Source organism: Chiloscyllium punctatum, chromosome 9 (genome assembly GCF_047496795.1).
Source record: "Chiloscyllium punctatum isolate Juve2018m chromosome 9, sChiPun1.3, whole genome shotgun sequence".
NCBI classification, from domain to species: domain Eukaryota; kingdom Metazoa; phylum Chordata; class Chondrichthyes; order Orectolobiformes; family Hemiscylliidae; genus Chiloscyllium; species Chiloscyllium punctatum.
In genome coordinates this window covers 59,377,174-59,383,906 of record NC_092747.1, presented here as the reverse complement: position 1 = coordinate 59,383,906, position 6,733 = coordinate 59,377,174, and positions in this window count along the sequence as shown.

The following is a 6,733-nucleotide window of genomic DNA, read 5'->3' as shown; positions in this document are numbered from 1 at the left end:
ACCTTGCACTCCTCCCAATCAAACTCATTCTTCACTCGGGAGAGAATAGGGCCCCTTAAAGATTAGCAAGGCCACCGGTGTGTGGAACCACAGGAGGTAGGGGAGATACTAAACAAGTATTTTATATTAGCTTTTACTGTGGAGGATATGGAAAATAGCAAACTTGGGGAAATAAATAGCGACATCTTGAAAAATGTCCATATTATAGAGGAGGTGCTGAATATCTTATAAAGGTGTATAAATCTTTAGGAACTGATCAGGTGTAGTTAAGAACTTTGTGGGAAGCTACAGAAGTGATTGCTGGGCCCCTTGCTAAGATATTTGTATCATCGATAGCCACCGGTCAGATCTGCTGAGTCTGAGATCTGCCAGAAGACTGGAGGTTGGCTAACGTGATGCCACTATTTAAGAAAGGTGGTAAGGAAAAGCCGTGGAACTATAGCCTGACATCAGTGGCGGGCAAGTTGTTGGAGGGGATCCTGAGGGACAGGATTTACATATATTTATGCACTGATTATCAACATGGCTTTGTGCATAGGAAATAGTGTTTCACCAAATTGATTGAGTCTTTTGAAGAAGTAACAAAGAGGATTGATGAGAGCAGAGTGATGGACGAGGTTCTGCATGGAAAACTGGCTAATAAGGTTAAATCACATGGAATATAGGGAGAACTAGCCATTTGGGTACAGAACTGGCTCAAAGGTAGGAGACAGAGGGTGGTGGAGGAGGGTTGCTTTTCAGACTGGAGGCCTGTGATCAGTGGTGTGCCACAAGGATTGGTGCTGGGTCCACTGCTTGTTGTCATTTATATGATGATTTGGATATGAACATAGGAGGCATAGTTAGTAAGTTTGCAGATGACACCAAAGTTGGTGGTGTAGTGGACAGCGAAGATTACCTCAGAGTACAATAAGACCTTGATCAGATGGGATGATGGGCCGAGGAATGGCAGATGGAGTTTAATTTATGTAAATGTGAGGTGCTGTAATTTGGAAAGACAAATCAGGACAGGACGTCTACACTTAATGGTACAGCCCTGGGAGGTGTTGCTGATCAAAGAGACCTTGGAGTGCAGGTTCAACTTCCTTGAAAGTGGAGTCACAGGAAGTGAAGTAGGCATTTGGTATGCTTGCCTTTATTGGTCAGCGCATTGAGTATAGGAGTTGGGAGATCACGTCACGATTGTACAGGACATCGGTTAGGCCACTTTAAATTCTGTTAGGAGAAAGTGAGAACTGCACATGCTGGAGATCAGAGCTGAAAAATGTGTTGCTGAAAAAGCACAGCAGGTCAGGCAGCATCCAAGGAGCAGGAGAATCGACGTTTCAGGCATATGCTGCCTGACCTGCTGCGCTTTTCCAGCAACACATTTTTCAGCACTTTAAATTCTGGTCTCCCTGCTATAGAAAGGATGTTATGGAACTTAGAGTCATAGAGATGTACAGCATGGAAACAGACCCGTCAGTCCAACCTGTCCATGCTGACCAGATATCCCAACCCAATCTAGTCCCACCTGCCAGCATACGGCCCATATCCCTCCAAACCCTTCCTATTCATATACCCATCTAAATGCCTCTTAAATGTTGCAATTGTACCAGTCTCCACCACATCCTCTGGCAGCTCATTCCATACACGTACTACCCTCTGCGTGAAAACGTTGCCCCTTAGGTCTCTTTTATATCTTTCCCCTCTCACCCTAAACCTATGCCCTCTAGTTCTGGACTCCCCAACCTCAGGGAAAAGACTTTGCCTATTTATCCTATCCATGCCCCTCATAATTTTGTAAACCTCTAAAAGGTCACCCCTCAGCCTCCAACACTTCAGGGGAAACAGCCCCAGCCTATTCAGCCTGTCCCTGTAGCTCAGATCCTTCAATCCTGGCAACATCCTTGTAAATCTTTTCTGAACCCTTTCAAGTTTCACAACATCTTTCCAAGAGGAAGGAGGCCAGAATTGCACGCAATATTCCAACAGTGGCCTAACCAATGTCCTATACAGCTGCAAGATGACCTCTCAACGCCTGGACTCAATAATCTGACCAATAAAGGAAAGCATACCAAAGGACTTCTTCACTATCCTATCTACCTGCGACTCCACTTTCAAGGAGCTATGAACCTGCACTCCAGGTCTCTTTGTTCAGCAACACTCCCTAGGATCTTACCATTAAGTGTATAAGTCCTGCTAAGATTTGCTTTCCCAAAATGCAGCACCTCGCATTTATCTGAATTAAACTCCATCTGCCACTTCTCAGCCCATTGGCCCATCTGGTCAAGATCCTGTTGTAATCTAAGGTAACCCTCTTCGTTGTCCGCTACACCTCCAATTTTGGTGTCATCTGCAAACTTACTAACTGTACCTCTTATGCTCACATCCAAATCATTTATGTAAATGACAAAACGTTGAGGGCCCTGCACCAATCCTTGTAGCACTCCACTGGTCACAGGCCTCCAGTCTGAAAAACAACCCTCCACCACCACCCTCTGTCTTCTACCTTTGAGCCAGTTCTGTATCCTAATGGCTAGTTCTCTCTGTATTCCATGAGATCTAACCTTGCTAATCAGTCTCCCATGGGGAACCTTGTCGAACGCCTTACTGAAGTCCATATAGATCACATCTATTGCTCTGCCCTCATCAACCTTCTTTGTTACTTCTTCAAAAAACTCAATCAAGTTTGTGAGACATGATTTCCCATGCACAAAGCCACGTTGACTATCCCGAATCAGTCCTTGCCTTTCCAAATACATGTACATCTTGTCCCTCAGGATTCCCTCCAACAACTTGCCCACCACCGAGGTCAGGCTCACCGGTCTATAGTTCCCTGGCTTGTCCTTACAGCCCTTCTTAAACAGTGGCACCACGTTTGCCAACCTCCAGTCTTCCGGCACTTCACCTATGACTACCAATGATACAAATACCTCAGCAAGAGGCCCAGAAATCACTTCCCTAGCTTCCCACAGAGTTCTCGGGTACACCTGATCAGGTCCTGGGGATTTATCCAACTTTAACTGTTTCAAGACATCCAGCACTTCCTCCTCTGTAATCTGGACATTTTGCAAGATGTCACCATATATTTCCCTACAGTCTATATCTTCCATATCCTTTTCCACAGTAAATACTGATGCAAAATATTAATTTAGTTTATCCATTTTCTGTGGCTCCACACAAAAGTCGCCTTGCTAATCTTTGAGGGGCCCTATTCTCTCCTTAGTTACCCTTTTGTCCTTAATATATTTGTAAAAACCCTTTGGATTCTCCTTAATTCTATTTGCCAAAGCTATTTCATGTCCCCGTTTTGCCCTCGTGATTTCCCTCTTAAGTATACTCCTACTTTCTTTATACTCTTCTAAGGATTCACTCGATCTATCCTGTCTGTACCTGACATATGCTTCCTTCTTTTTCTTAACCAAACCCTCAATTTCTTTAGTCATCCAACATTCCCTATACCTACCAGCCTTCCCTTTCACCCTGACAGGAATATACTTTCTCTGGATTCTTGTTATCTCATTTCTGAACGCTTCCCATTTTCCAGCTGTCCTTTAACCTGCGAACATCTGCCTCCAATTAGCTTTTGAAAGTTCTTGCCTAATACTGTCAAAATTGGCCTTTCTCCAATTTAGAACTTCAACTTTTAGATCTGGTCTATCCTTTTCCATCACTATTTTAAAACGAATAGAGTGCTCCCCCACTGACACCTCAGTCACCTGCTCTGCCTTATTTCCCAAGAGTAGGTCAAGTTTTGCACCTTCTCTAGTAGGTACATCCACATACTGAATCAGAAAATTGTCTTGTACACACTTAAGAAATTCCTCTCCATCTAAACCTTTAACACAATGGCAGTCCCAGTGAATGTTTGGAAAGTTAAAATCCCCTACCATAACCACCATATTATTCTTACAGATAGCTGAGATCTCCTTACAAGTTTGTTTCTCAAATTCCCACTGATTATTGGGGGTCTATAATACAATCCCAATAAGGTGATCATCCTTTTCTTATTTCTCAGTTCCACCCAAATAACTTCCCTCGATGTATTTCCAGGAATATCCTCCCTCAGCACAGCTGTAATGCTATCCCTTATCAAAAATGCCACTCCCCCTCCTCTCTCGCCTCCCTTTCTATCCTTCCTGTAGCATTTGTATCCTGGAACATTAAGCTGCCAGTCCTGCCCATCCCTGAGCCATGTTTCCGTAATTGCTATGATATCCCAGACCCATGTTCCTAATCATGCCCTGAGTTCATCTGCCTTCCCTGTTAGGCCCCTTGCATTGAAATAAATGCAGTTTAATTTATTAGTCCTGCCTTGTCCCTGCCTGCTTTGACTGTTTGACTCACTTCTGTTCTCAGCTGTACCCATCTCAGATCGATCTCTTTCCTCACTATCTCCCTGGGTCCCACCCCCTCACCTTACCAATTTAAATCCTCCCAAGCAGTTCTAGTAAATTTCCCTGCCAGTATATTAGTCCCCTTCCAATTTAGGTGCAATCCGTCCTTCTTGTACAGGTCACTTCTCCCCCAAAAGAGATTCCAATGATCCAAAAACGTGAATCCTTCTTCTCAGCCATGCATTCATCTGCTCTGTCCTCCTATTCCTGCCCTCACTAGCTCGTAGCACTGGGAGTAATCCAGATATTACTACCCTTGAGGACCTCCTTTTAAAATTTCTACCTAACTCTCTGTAATCTCCCTTCAGAGTCTCAACCTTTTCCCTTCCAATGTCGTTGGTTTCAGTGTGGACAATGACATCCTGCTGGCTGCTCTCCCCCGTGAGAACATTCTGCACCCTCTCTGAGACATCCTTGATCCTGGCAGCAGGGAAACAACACACCATTCTGCTTTTTCTCTGCTGGCCACAGAACCGTCTGTCTGTACCTCTGACTACAGAATCCCCTAACACAATTGATCTCTTGGAAGCCAACATACCCCTTGTTGCATTAGAACCAGTCTCAATACCAGACTGTTTGTGCTACGTTCCCCTGAGAATCCATCACCCCCTACATTTTCCAAAAAAGCATACCTGCTGGAAATGGGTATATCCACAAAAGACTCCTGCTCTAGGTGCCTACCTCACTTACCCTTCCTGGAGTTAACCCATCTATGTGACTGTATCTGAGACTTTCCCCCCTTCCTATAACTGCCATCCATCACATACTGTTGCTGTTGCAAATTCCTCATCCCTTCTATCTGTCTCTCCAACCAATCCACTCGATCTGATAAGATTCGCATCCAACAGCATTTATGGCAGATATAATCCGCGGTAACCCTTAAACTCTCTTTAAACTCCCACATCTGACAAGAAGTACATATCACTGCAAAGGCCATTTTTGCTCCTTCACAATCTACAGACCCAGAAAATAACACCGTCTTATTCCTCTACAAACACTGCCCCAGGTTAAATCAATAGCTATGGCTTATATTTTAAGTTTAATCAAGAGACTTATCTCCAAAAACATATAATCAAGAAAAAATCCACTGTACCCACTACTGCAGCCTTTCTCTTGGACAGACTTAAAACAACAATTAACTTATCTGATTCTGTGCTGTGAACTTTGCCCAACAGTTCCTCCAAGATTAGTTGTGAATTTCACTGTTTGTTAATTTTCCCAGGTGCACTTCGATGTCCAGCGATACACGAATTCAAACAGCAAAGGCAGTAACTGTGCAGGTTTTCTCTCTCTCTCTCCTGCACTGTCCTCACCATGTTGAAATGGTTCAGAAAAGATTTAGAAGGATTTTACGAGGATGGAGGGTTTGAGCTATAGGAAGAGGCTGGATAGACTGGGGCTGTTAGCACTGCTGCCTCACAGCGCCAGAGACCCGGGTTCAATTCCCGCCTCAGGCGACTGACTGTGTGGAGTTTGCACGTTCTCCCCGTGTCTGCATGGGTTTCCTCCAGGTGCTCCGGTTTCCTCCCACAGTCCAAAGATGTGCAGGTTAGGTAAATTGGCCATGCTAAATTGCCCGTAGTGTTAGGGGTAGATGTAGATGTAGGGGTATGGGTGGGTTACGCTTCGGCGGGGCGGTGTGGACTTGTTGGGCCGAAGGGCCTGTTTCCACACTGTAAGTAATCTAATCTAATCTAATCTATTTCCCCTGGACCATCAAAGGCTGAGGGATGATGGTAGAGATTTATAAAATTGTGAGAGACACGAATAGGGGAGACCAGAACTAGAGGCCATAGGTTTAGGGTGAGAGGGGAAAGATTTAAAAGGGACAACCTTTTCACATAGAGTGTGGTATGTGTATGGAATGAAGAAGTGGTGGTATAATTATAGCATTTAAAAGGCATCTGGATGGATATATGAATAGGAGGGGTTTAGAGGGACTGGGGCATATGCTGGCAAATGGGAATAGATTAATTTAGGATAAAATCCAAAAAAAGTGCAGATGCTGTAAATCAGAAACAAAAACAGAAATTGCTGGAAAAGTTCAGCAGGTCTGGCAGCATCCCCGAAGAGAAATGAGAATTAACATTTCAGGTCCAGTGACCCTTCCTCTGATTTCCCTTAATTTAGGATATCTGGTCGGCTTGGATGAGTTGGACTCAAGATTCTGTTTCCATGCTTGTACTCTAACAATCTGTCTCCACATTTCCTGACAGTCAAACTCATTGCCGAATACAATGTCTCTTCACATTTCCTGACAGTGCACCTCATTCCTGAAGACAAGCTCTCTCCACATTTCCTGAAAGTGAATCTCATTCCTGAATACAGTTTCTCTCACGTTTCTAGACAATCAA